This window comes from Saccopteryx leptura, chromosome 2 (genome assembly GCF_036850995.1).
Source record: "Saccopteryx leptura isolate mSacLep1 chromosome 2, mSacLep1_pri_phased_curated, whole genome shotgun sequence".
Lineage (NCBI taxonomy): Eukaryota > Metazoa > Chordata > Mammalia > Chiroptera > Emballonuridae > Saccopteryx > Saccopteryx leptura.
Genome location: NC_089504.1, coordinates 329,827,943 through 329,840,545, shown reverse-complemented (window position 1 = coordinate 329,840,545; position 12,603 = coordinate 329,827,943).

The window sequence follows — 12,603 nt, the reverse complement described above, 5'->3', positions numbered from 1 at the left end:
AGTCTAGCTTCCTCTTGTCTCCTAAAGGCATTGTTCTCTGGCAGCCTCTTCCCACAGGGTGGCACACTGGGTCCAGCAGCCCCAGCCTGACAGTTTTACATTTGGCAACCACAGCAGGAAGGGGCCCTTCACTCCCAGGAGGGCCAGCAAATTCCACTGCTCATTGGTCTTATTGGCCCAATTCGGGCAACAACCCTGTTCCCGACCTCATCCCTGTGCTCTGACTGGTCAGGTCTGAGACGCACGCCCACCCCTGATAAGGAGGTTAGATTAGCAGCATCTCAGCCACATGGGACTGAACGTGGAAAATCGGACCCTGTTACTTGAAACACAGGGAGCGGATGCTGGACAGGCAAAATCTACTGAAATGTGCTACACACAGTGGCATGTCTCCTTAAGACCGGGTAATAAGGCACATTTTTAATTTGCACTAACATTCATTCAAGGTTCACTACATGCCATGAAACAGTTCAGTAACATATCCTCCTAAGGCAGAATGAAAACAAATGTGAAATACAGCAGAAAGCAACCACAGTCTGTGGTTGTGCATTGCAAAGAGTGATTGATTTTCACCTAGTAAGGGTTGCAAGTCTGGCAGTCTTCATGGAAGAGGTGGCATTTGAATTATACCTTGAAAGATCATTGCTAATTAAAGAAGAGGAAGAAAGACCCTCCAGGCAGAGGGAACAGAAGTGTTGAAAGGGCAAGAGCAGTGTGTGAACATGATGCAATCAGATTAAGGTGCAGGAGGGGTTTAGCCAGAGCCGAGACAAATCTACCATCATCTCAGTCCCAGAGCAGGTGAAGAGGACAACGTGTGTGCCCACAGACTGAGTGGCTCTGAGGCAGCGAGCTTGGTCGCTGCAGCTTATTACCCCTCCCAACCAAGGATTTTTGTCCAGCTTCCAGAAGATGCCCTTGAATGGGAATAAGCCGATTTTTTCCTCACCGCGTTCACCCTCCCTTCCCTTGAAAGCATGATTTGTCCCAGACTGTCCTACTCAAGCTTCCTAATCTTTATTCTGTTTCTAAATGGGGTGTCTGTGGGGAGCCCCAGGTCGCTGCCAAGCGCTCCATCTGTAATCAATCCGTCTCTGAAATCCAATCTGTCAAAAATTCCAGCCTCACATTAAATGTGCCGACAAGTCTGCAGGGACATGCTTTTGCAGTGAATGAGAAGCAGGATAGCAGCCTAAACTATTGAATTGAGAACAATGGGCATCGGTAGAGGTGCTTACAACAGGGGTAAATGTTGCAGCCAGAGCAGCTGCGATGGGCTGCTGCGGAGCCCTGCCAGCTCTGGGCCTGAGCGTGCCCTCGTGGCCAGCCGGGCATCATCCCCAGCCTGGACTCCTTGCTTTTATTAGCTCTTGGTAATGGATTTTATATCTGCTCAGTGTGACGGAGGAGTCTTGGCAGTCTTCAAAGACATGCAGAATCTCCTCTGGGCCCTCCAATGAGAAGCCGGCTGCCTTCGTCAGCGTGTAGGTGGCTCTCCAGCCAGCACTGACTTGAGCGTCAAAAAGCAATCCCAGACGTCTGAAAGAGATGTGGGGCCCACTTAGCGGTGGGGTCTTCATGAGGACAATCTGAGCCGGCTTTGGGGCCTCAGCCTTGCTGTCAGGGTTGGTCCTGTTGTCCTTGCCTCTGCAGGGAAGCCAGGCCTAGCAGACCTGCTCTTCATTCCATGTGGGGGCCTGACACCCTCACAGAGCAAGGCCGCGGCATGTGTGACAGGAGGCCACCGGGCTGTGGAAGGTTGCTATCTTGACTCCATCCACCAAAGCGTTTTATTAACTCAGATCACTGTTCTCAGCTTTAGACAACAACAAGCTCCAGACTCCCCACACTCACTTAGGGGGCCTATGTCTCGTCCACACAAAGGGACAAACTCAAATAGGAGTTCTTGATATTTTGAAGGGTGAAGATCTCTTTAAAAATCTAGAAAAAGCTATGGATCCTTTCCTCAGAAAATATACACACACGTACACATGCATGTGTACACACTTGTATGCACAGACATACACGAACAACACAGTCCTGTGGATGCAGGAGCCCACTTCTCACAGCAAGGTGCTCAGAGGCCCCTCTCCCACCCCTGTAAGCTGGGGCATGCCCACATGGCTCAGGCTTGGCCAACCAGCTGCAAAGATGAGGCTCTGTTAGAACCCATTCCATGGAGGGAGTGTCCTGGTAAAGGGAATGGCCATGGGGCCAGAGTCATTCTGCTACAAGATAGCTTTGTGCTTTGTGGTTCCTGGCCTTCACACATGCACATGTATGCACATACGCACACACAGGCATACACATACACATGTGCACGTATGCACGTACCCTTGCAGTTTCACATCCAGTCGCAGGAGCCTCATGAGTCTCAGGTCCTGCAGGCCAAAGAACCCTGAACTGAAAGGGCTCTGTGGCTGGGCCTGGCCCGTCATACTCCCCGGAGTTGTCTATGTACATAACAGTGACCCCACAACAGAGTACTTCCCAACCTCTTGCTCTGAGGAGTAAGAGGAGATCTATTACCCCCTTACCCACAAATGAAAATAAAAGCCCAGAGTGGGGACAGGTTTCACAGAAAATCAGAAACCCGAGTGTGTATAGACCCGAGGTTTTTCCGTGTCCATTCTGGGCCTCATTGACTCTACCATGGCTTCTTCTCCCTTTTTTGGGCCATGCACCCTTTTGATGCATGAAAAAGTCTTATTTCCCTCACCCCAGGCATTCCTAAAAACTCACTGTTGGGAGGAGAGAAGAGATGTGCCTCCCTAAGTTGAGGTTCACTGTGTTATAGGCCCAAAAGGCTTTTAAGTTGTATTTTCTATAGCTTGCAATGTAATTTGAACTCTGAAAATTGTAGTTGTTCTTATTTCCCAAATATGAAATATCGTAATGTTGACACAGTAAAAACCATACAGCCTGTGGTGGCAGCCCCAACTAAGAAGCCTCTTCAGGTATTGGTACCGTTGATCTAGCCCCCTCCAGGAAGTTTCCTTCAGAGAAGGCCCTCAGAGCCCGAGCACGGAGTGCTGATCACAGGTGCACTAAGTGTGTATCATCCACACACCCTACACAGCAGACAGTGGCGCTTTCCTGGAGGTGTCCTAGACCCTTAACTTTGGCAGGGATTCCAGAGCAAGCTTTGGGGGCGGGGATTGCAGGGTCTGTAAGATGACATAGCTCCCTGTATCTAAGTAATCTGCAACTCCATGATCCAGCCTCTCATGAAAATTGTCCAGCCTTCAAAAGTGTGTGACACTCCCAGTGCTCTGAGAAGACAGTCCTGTGGATGCAGGAGCCCACTTCTCACAGCAAGGTGCTCAGAGGCCCCTCTCTCACCCCTGTAAGCTGGGGCATGCCCACAGGGCTCAGGCTTGGCCAACCAGCTGCAAAGATGAGGCTCTGTTAGAACCCATTCCATGGAGGGAGTGTCCTGGTAAAGGGAATGGCCATGGGGCCAGAGTCATTCTGCTACAAGATAGCTGTTGTGCTTTGTGGTTCTTGGCTGCCTCAGCTTCCGTCTGCTTTCCTAATCTATCCTTGCAAGCTCCTTGGAGTCTCAGATACCCCAATGACCTGCCACTGAATTCCTTTTCACTTAAGAGAGCCTGAGTCTGGGCCTGTGACAACAGGGAGCACCATTGTTGCATGCACACCGTCTGAACTTTGTTTTATTTCTGCAGGCAAATGCCCATGTCCTGGCATGGCATCGCATCGCTGCTTCTCAAGGCAGTGAGGAGTGGAGGGGGCAAGGAGGAAGAGTAGAGGAGACTGCTTGCCACAAGCCAGTGAGCCTTCCCTTCACCTCCACGGGAGGGTGTAAGGAGAGAACCCTGAACTAGGAGCCTGGGGATCCCAATTCAGCATATTTTGTACCACCAACACTGTGTTTTTGATTTGAGTACCTGGGACCCCACTTCCCCATCTGTACAGTGAGATGCTGGGTCCAGTGAGCTGAAACTGGATCCTGCCAACTCCTACAGGTCACCAGTCGATATATACTTCTAATTATTTAATTTCCTCATTGGCATGGGAAGTCCCGCCCAGTTAGGACTCACTCCCCAGGGACTCTGAATCTGAAAACCGAGAGCAACGTTCTAAGTGTGCTACGCCTGGGGTGGTGTCCCTCCCTTCTTCATACGTCCTTCTTCAGGACTAAAAGTTCCGGCTTCCCAGGAATACTGTCCTAAATCCTTTGCTTTCTTGCCTTTGGCAATGCCTTTACATGAAATAACCAGAAGGGAATTCTAGAGCTGCCTCTTTCTTCACCCGCAGCCCTCCCTGGCCAGGATGTTTTCTTGACGGACTGCGTGTGATCAGTCCGTAATTTAATTGGCCCCAGCCTGGTGAAATGTCTCCCCCCGCGGTTTACCGGAAGCGGCTCTGAAAAGGACGTTTCTTCGTGAAATGCTGCAATGCCCGGAGTCCCCGGAGTGTCCTTATACTCAGTGAATAATTTAGTATATCTTTAATAAGTGGAGTCAATTCACTTTCAAAATCCTTGTAAAATTCAGCCTTTTAGTTGTTCTGACCAGAAGCACTCAAACTGCAATATGAATAGAGAGCAGGAGCAGCGCAGGAGAGCTGCCTGCGGGCGTTGGGTTGGCAGCCTGGGAGGAGGGCATGGGGAGCCCCAGGATGCCTCTTCTGGGCCAAGGCCGCAGCACCTGTGCCCTGGAGAATCCTGCTGACTCAGCTTCTCTACCTGCCAGGGCACCTCGCACCGGGTTTTGGGAACCTCAGGTTGTAGCCAAACTGCCAAAGCTTTGGGAAACTTGTAAGCCGAGTACAGGCAAGGAGCGTAGAGTCGGAGCAGCCGGTGAGCTAGGTCTGCACCTGGGGTCAGCGGTACAGCCTCAGCTTCTGAGTTTCCTGTGTTTTATTTATTTATTTATTTATTTATTTATTTATTTATTTATTTATTTATTTATTTATTTATTATTTTTTGCATTTTTCTGAAGCTGGAAACAGGGAGAGACAGTCAGACAGACTCCCGCATGCGCCCGACCGGGATCCACCCGGCACGCCCACCATGGGGCGATGCTCTGCCCACCAGGGGGCGATGCTCTGCCCATCCTGGGCGTCGCCATGTTGCCACCAGAGCCACTCTAGCGCCTGGGACAGAGGCCACAGAGCCATCCCCAGCGCCTGGGCCATCTTTGCTCCAATGGAGCCTTGGCTGCGGGAGGGGAAGAGAGAGACAGAGAGGAAGGAGGGGGGGAGGGGTGGAGAAGCAGATGGGCGCTTCTCCTGTGTGCCCTGGCCGGGAATCGAACCCGGGTCCTCCGCACGCTAGGCCGACGCTCTACCGCTGAGCCAACCGGCCAGGGCTTATTTTTATTATTTTAATTTTTCTACCGATTTGAGAGAGAGAGAGAGAGAGAGAGAGAGAGAGAGGAGAGAAGCATCAACATTGTTCCACTTAGTTGTCCCATTTTGTCCTGCACTCACTGATTGCTTCTATATGTGCCCTGACCAAGGACCAGGGATTGAACCCGTGACCTTGGTGTGTTGGAACGACGTTCTACCTACTGAGTCACCCAGCCAGGACCTATCTTATTATTATTATTTTGCATTTTTCCCTCTAGTGGTTAAGGTAGGATTGTGTGCATCAGAAGGCTTGAGTTAGCATACTTTCTTCACCACTTATTGGCTGTGTGACCCTAAAGAAAAATACCTAGCCTCTCTGACCCTCAGTTTCCTTATCTGTAAAATGGAATGGTCATAATAGCACTTTCCTTATTATGTTGCTATAAGTATTAAATAAGGTAACACATGAAAAGCACTTAAAACACTCCCAGGTATATAGTATTCACTCGGCAAACATCTATTACTGTTGTCGTTGTTCTTATTATTGTGTTGCTATTACTGTGGAAGACACTAGAACAGACACAGGAAGGGCTTCCCAGCTAGCCTCTCTGTTAAGAGATCTCAAGGTTTTAGCAAATTCTGGAGGCAGGGGGATGGACAGATTGACCCTTCCTTAGGGGTTTCCTCCCCCCCAGTGACTCTATCTTGGCTTTTTAAAAATTCAGCAGCTGCCTTAGCCCTGAGCCTTGGGGGGTTCTCTCTGGGGAATCAAGATTAATACACTGTGAGATCTGTATCAACAAGTACAGAGCTGAGCAGTGGGTGGAGGGGGGCTGGAGCCGGAGCTTTCATCACACGTGGGCAGTGGGGCTGCCAAGGTTCATTCCTCCTCTGCTCTCTACCGCCTCCTGGGAGGGTTTGTGCGGGGCACCACTGCACTCAGACAAGGAGGAGAGGTAAGATTTGTCTTACTGGCTGAGGTTACTGATCAACCAGGCTACAGCTGCAGGGCTGACTCCGTGGAAGAGTGCCAGGAGCCCCGGGAGAGGCGCCGGGAGGTTCTGAGCAAGCAGACCCCTGGCTGGAAGTCAGAAACACGCAGGCTCTGAACTAGGGCAGTCACTGCCCTGCTTGGGCCTTGGTCTTACCATCTGTCATTGAAGGCATTGACAGAACAACCTCTCTGGAGAGCGCTTTGGCGGTGTGGTATTTAGGGAAAGGTGCATGTTCCAACATTTCCACAATCCAATGCTGTGTGTGTACACCAGAGCAGTGTTTTTCAACCCACTGGTCTGCAGACTGGTTCGTCAGAAATTTAATGCTGGTCCAGGAAACAGTTAACCATCCTGATTATACATACCACAAAGATTAGAGACCCAATGATATTACTTGAATTTGCTTATGCTCAGGGTTATTTCTGCCTTAGTGGTCCCCAAAACAATTCTTCTATTTTCACCAGTCCTCAAGTGTAAAAAGGTTGAATACCACTTCCCCAGAGAATCTCTTCCATGAGAATACAAGAAGCACTGGGGACATTTTTTACAGCGGCATTTGTAGCAGTGAGGAGCTGTGAAACCAAAGGGCCCACTAAGAGAGGACTAGAAAAAAAAAGATGAATGTTCTCACACTAAATGACTGCCCAGATTGGTGGGAGATGCCGTGAGCTGAGAGTCAGTAATAGCAATGCTAGTATATCCTATTATGTGCATCTCTGGTTAAAACAGATTATTATTTAAAAATAAATAAATAAATAAAGACGATTTAGGTCTAGATCAGGGGTCCTCAAACTACGGCTCGCGGGCCGCATGCGGCCCCCTGAGGCCATTTATCCGGCCCCCACCGCACTTCCAGAAGGGGCACCTCTTTCATTGGTGGTCAGTGAGAGGAGCATAGTTCCCATTGAAATACTGGTCAGTTTGTTGATTTAAATTTACTTGTTCTTTATTTTAAATATTGTATTTGTTCCCATTTTGTTTTTTTTTACTTTAAAATAAAATATGTGCAGTGTGCATAGGGATTTGTTCATAGTTTTTTTATAGTCTGGCCCTCCAGTGGTCTGAAGGACAGTGAACTGGCCCCCTGTGTAAAAAGTTTGGGGACCCCTGGTCTAGATGATCCTCGGGACCTTCCAACACTGCCGTCCTGTGTTTCCGTGGTACTCAGCCAGCATGGTCAGAGCTGGAAGCTCGCTGACATCTAGAGTAAGGATCTTGTCTGAGCAGGAGGAGCCCGAGAAAGGCCGTACCTGAGGCAAGGTGTACAAGAGCAATCACAGATGTAGATCGCATACTAGGTGCAGATAAAGCCACCGTCTACTACATACTCTGTTTACATAATCGGATTAAGATTGCCTGCCCTTGTCCATACTGTGGCATTAGTAATCAGCAAGCACAGGCGATTTTCTCTGCTGATCCATTGCTTTTTTAGTGCCGTTATCATCTACAACTGTGTTTGATTTTTTTGAGATCTGGAATCTGTCATAACAAAACTATGCTGTGGGGTGGGGCAGGCCTGAGGAGTAAGAGGCTGAGGTGAGAGACGGGTGTTGCAGACGCCAAGGGCTACTTTTGCAGCAGACTTTTAGATTTTTATCTAGTTTCTAATTTGTATTTGGTTTAAGTATAACCTGAAGACAACTGAGCTTATTTGGGGCCAATCTCAACAGTCTTGACATCAAACAAACACAAAACACGGCTTCCTGTGGCAGAAGCTGGAGCTGGAGGAGGATTCAGTGGTTGCTGACGGCTCTGTGGGCAATGGAGGAGCCGTTCTATTCTCCGTCACACTGCAGGAACTGTTCAACAGCCTTGTTCCCCACGGTTCCCCTTCCTTAGAGCAGTGGCTACATTTCTCTGCCTCCACTCAACCACCCTTTTTCTTGAAAAAGCTACCCTGTCAGCCTTTTCAGACCCTCTCTCCAAAATCCCACCGGGAAAGACAGAAAAACAAGCTAAATAGCAATTGATGAAATGAAATCCAGGCTCGGACCTCAGTTCATCTCCACTTTCAAGTAAAAATCTGAGGAGGTCCTGTTTAACAGGTTCTGCAAGGTATCCCCATATATCTGCTGAAAACACTGAGGATACACACACATGAAGGCTGTCGAGAGTACGCAGCCTGCCCTGTGGCCCAGAGTGGGAATTCAGTCAGTGTCAACGAAGGCAGAGCGTTTAGTTTGGTCTGCTGGGTGGGTGGGGGTGGGGGGGGTCTACCTTGGCTGGGGGTCTTTACACATGGGGGTTGGGGGATCTCTTTAGAGTTCCTTAAGATTTTTTGATCTTAAGGGAATCTTCTTGCCTCTGCAAGAGACCACTAATGAGACCCACGGTGACCCATTGCTTCCTACATCGTGTCTGCTGTGAGGGTGAGTGAGGCCATGGTTGTTGATGTAATTGCTGAGCAGGGACTCTCACCAGGATGGGGCCAAGTAGGGTCTTAACCCTTATTGGGGTTGAAGGTCAAAGCACAGACGAGGTAAACCACAGTCACCAGCAAGAAGGAAGAGACCCAGCAGTGCTGATGGGAGGGTCCATTCCAAACCGGTGTCTTGGCTGGTAAGTAAAATTGGGGGCAGCTTGGGGCAGGAAGTGGTGGTGAGAACATACCAGCCATTCTCAGAGCTATTCTGAAAGGCCCGAAAGAAGAGCATCTGTTCTGGGGCTGCTTTGATGATTGGAGGTAGACCCCATAGCGATGGACAACAACCAAGGGACTTGAAAGCATGGGAACCAGTGAGGAGGGGGCCAAGAAGGGTATAGAGCCAGGCCAGGAGACACTGCCGGGAGGGAGGGGATCGCCAGTGGCTCAGGTGAGAGATAACAAGACGACGTTAGCAGAGGCAGTGGGACTTGTCAGTCACAGTCGCCTTTGCTGAAGTGGTTGGGCTGGCCCAAGTCCTGCCCCAGGCCTCCTTCCATCAGCAGTAGACAGGGATAAGTCCTTCGACCAGCCCACTGTCCTGCTGTTGACTCCCACGCTGTTCAGAAAGTCACTATCAGAGAGCTGGGCAGCAGCTGCCCCAGCCCAGCAGGCATGGCAATACCTGACTCCACCAGTGTCATGTGTCCAACAAGGAAGTAAGGGTAGCCTGGCACGACTGTCTCTGCATGGGGCCATGCTGGCTCCTAAAGACTGTCACTTACTTTTCCAATGCTTGGATGCCACATGTTCAGGATTGATATCCTGGCCTGGAGTCCATCGTGTTGAGGAGTCATCCCAGCAAGCTCACACTACATGCCTGGACCTCTTGGATATGTGCACATCTTTGCACACTCTCTCCCAGATATTAGGCAGCCCTGGCCTCTGCACATGTTTTTTCCAGTTCTCTGAGCTTTAGTGCTTGGCTGGGCCTGGGAGCAGCTGGCCACTCTGGAGGCAGAGACAGAAAACCCTGCGGTCAGAGGAAAGGGCCTGCGCAGCAGGTCCCAGAGAAAGCATTTTGTCTGGAACTCTGACAACATCACTCTCATCACAGAGCAGGGAGGCCCAAAAAACACCTTCTGTCTCCTGCTTCTCTCTCCTGCAGGCAGCCGAGGTCAGCATCTCTAAATTGCTAGTTATTCTTTCTTCAATTAAGGGTGATTCTACTGACGCAGGAAGTTAACTCCCACGGGTTAATCTAATGGCCCTGAGTCCTGATGCGTTTGCTCCGTCTGAAGGTGGGGCTAGACTGCTTGGCAGCTGGTAAGAGCCAGTACAGCCAGGAGCAGCCTTAGGGGACCAGGGTCTCTCATTCCCTTTCAGACTCTAGAGCCATGCAAGGGGGACTGCATTTCAAACGGGCTAGGGTTGTGGTGGTTTGAAGAGGGGAAGCCGTGGAGCGAGCCTGAAAGATCATTATCATGTGGCAAGTCCCCTCCATATCTGGCCAGTTGTCTTCCTACCTGAGAAATGAAGGTGTGTGTGTGTGTGGGGGGGGGTCTGGCTAGATGATTTCTGCAATTCCCATTAACTCGGCACTTCCCTGTAACTGCTCCACCCACCCTTTCCCGAGGGTTTGTGGGGATTGGACTGAGTGATGGGGAGCAGTCTCAGTGCCTACCTCAGGGTGCGTCTTCCTTGAGCAGAATGTGTTTGCCTGTGTGTGTATGTGTGAATGTGCGCAAGTGTGTGTACACACACACACACACACACACACACACACTGAAGGAGCCAGGAAATAGCAGGGCCCCTTCTAGACTGTGGTCACTATTGCTGCCATGAGCCAAGGGGAGGTGCTCAGACCCACGTATGTAACTGCAAAGCAGGTATATTGCTCCTTTGTGGCTACTCACACCCATAGACCAGGTGGCCAAATCTGGACATTATCCAGGTAGTCAGGCCTCTGACTGTGTCCCACCTGCAGGGAAGGGTGAGGGCAAGACAGAGCATAGGCCTGGAATCTCATCCTGCATGGCCATGAGCACCAAACTTTCTCACTCTCCATTTCCTTATGTGTATGGGGATGATACAATAGACTTCAGAGAGACCTGAGGGTTAAATGACATCATGGGTGTATAGCTCTGAGCACCCTGCCAGTCCAATAAATATTCATTGCTATTCACATCCCCATCTCACCCCAGTACTGGAGAAAAGCTGCAGGGATCCATTCACATTCTCCCAGCTGGTGACCAATGGCACACCCTGGAGAACAGCCACGACCTCAGAATTCTGTCTGCTGGTGTCAACACTGCCATCTGGTTCTGGGATCCAGAGTTCTGAGGACTAAAGGGTTTCCTGAGATGTGGGACTTCAGTGCTAAAACCAAGGCAGTCTCTGGCACACCAGGATGGTTGGTGAAGCCTCAGTAGGGCTTTTGGACAGAGACCTGGGGAGCCTTGGATTTGTTGGGTGAGGCATCAGAAGGACTCATAGGTGGATCATAAAAGACAGAATTCAGCTCAAATGAGGGAAAACATTTTCATGGTTAGCACCATCCAAAGATGGAAGAACTCTTGCTTGAGTACTGAGCTCCCTGTCATGGGATATAATCAGCCAAGAGCTGAAGGGCCACTTGGTGGGGATTCTGTGGGTGGAGTCAGAGCCCTTGAGGGTGTGCTGGACTAAAGCACCACTAATGGCCACTGAAGCTCCTTTTTGCTCCACATATGCCCTGTTTCCATAGTGGGACTAATGGAATTCAGGAATCAGGACCATGGCTAGCCTATGGAAGGAGTTATCTGATGGATCTTTTCCCTGGAAGATTGGGTTGGGACAGGGTGGGTGGGGTGACTGGCTGCAGATTATAACTGGGCTTTTTAACCCTTACCGATTCCTCAGAAGGAAGCAGAAGGCATCTTCTCAGGGGAGGGCTTGGTAGGAGTTGAAAAGTCATCTGAGGAGTAGCTACCTACTACCCCTTTCCAGCAGCAAGGAGCAAGGCACGGCTTGGAGGATGCTGGGAGCTGCCAGAAGGCTGGTCAGACATCTGTTGGGTCCTCGGCCCTGGCCCAGCCCTGACTAGGGAGAGCACTTCTCACTCCTGGGGCTTCCCCCTGGCTACCACCCGGGCACCACCAGAACAGCTAGCCATCTCCCGCCTCCTTTTGGGGCTGGACTGTGGGCCCCTGGCTGCAAGCCACCACCCAAACCTCCCGGCCCTCCCCAGGCTTGTTTATCAAAACCTGCATCCCAGGTTTGGGAGGTGGACTGGGTACTGCTCACAGCTAGGCTACTGGCTTCCCCAAATTCTGCTCCAGCCTGGAGTCCCAGGGGGATTTGCCTAGGTTGTACATGTTCCTTGAGACTAGTTAAGGGCACAGAAATCTCTTCCCTTCTGAGGCTAGGTCAGACTCTAGAAACGGTCCAGAGTTCTGGAGTTGGGTTCATCTCTGATCTCTGATCTCTGGAGCCACCTCCTTCTTTGTTGGCTTCGTGGGAGCCACCCTGTGTCCCTTCTTCCTTCCTCTGTCCTCATCTTTGCTGGCTCAGTCACTTTTCCGGTGCCAGGATCTCTTGTTTCTGGTCTCCTATGAATTTTTATCTCTGAATTTCTCTCCCCGCTGGTGGTTCAACCTCGGGGTTGTGTCTCTGTCTCTGCACTCCTGACTCCTAGTCCGCGTCTACATCTCTGTCTGGACCGCAGTATCTCCTGTCTCTGCGCCGGGCCGGGTCTCGGTCGCTGTCACGCCCGCGCGCCGCAGCGGCCTCGCGGGCCGGAGCGAAGCGGGCTGGAGCGGCGGCCGCGGCCCAGGCGGGGTGCGGGCCCGCGGGGGCGGGTGGGGCGCCTTCCTCCGTCAGTCCCTCCCCGGCAGCGGGCGGGGGGTGGGGGGCGGCGCGGCCGCCGCTCGGCGCCTTTAAGGGAGCGGGAGG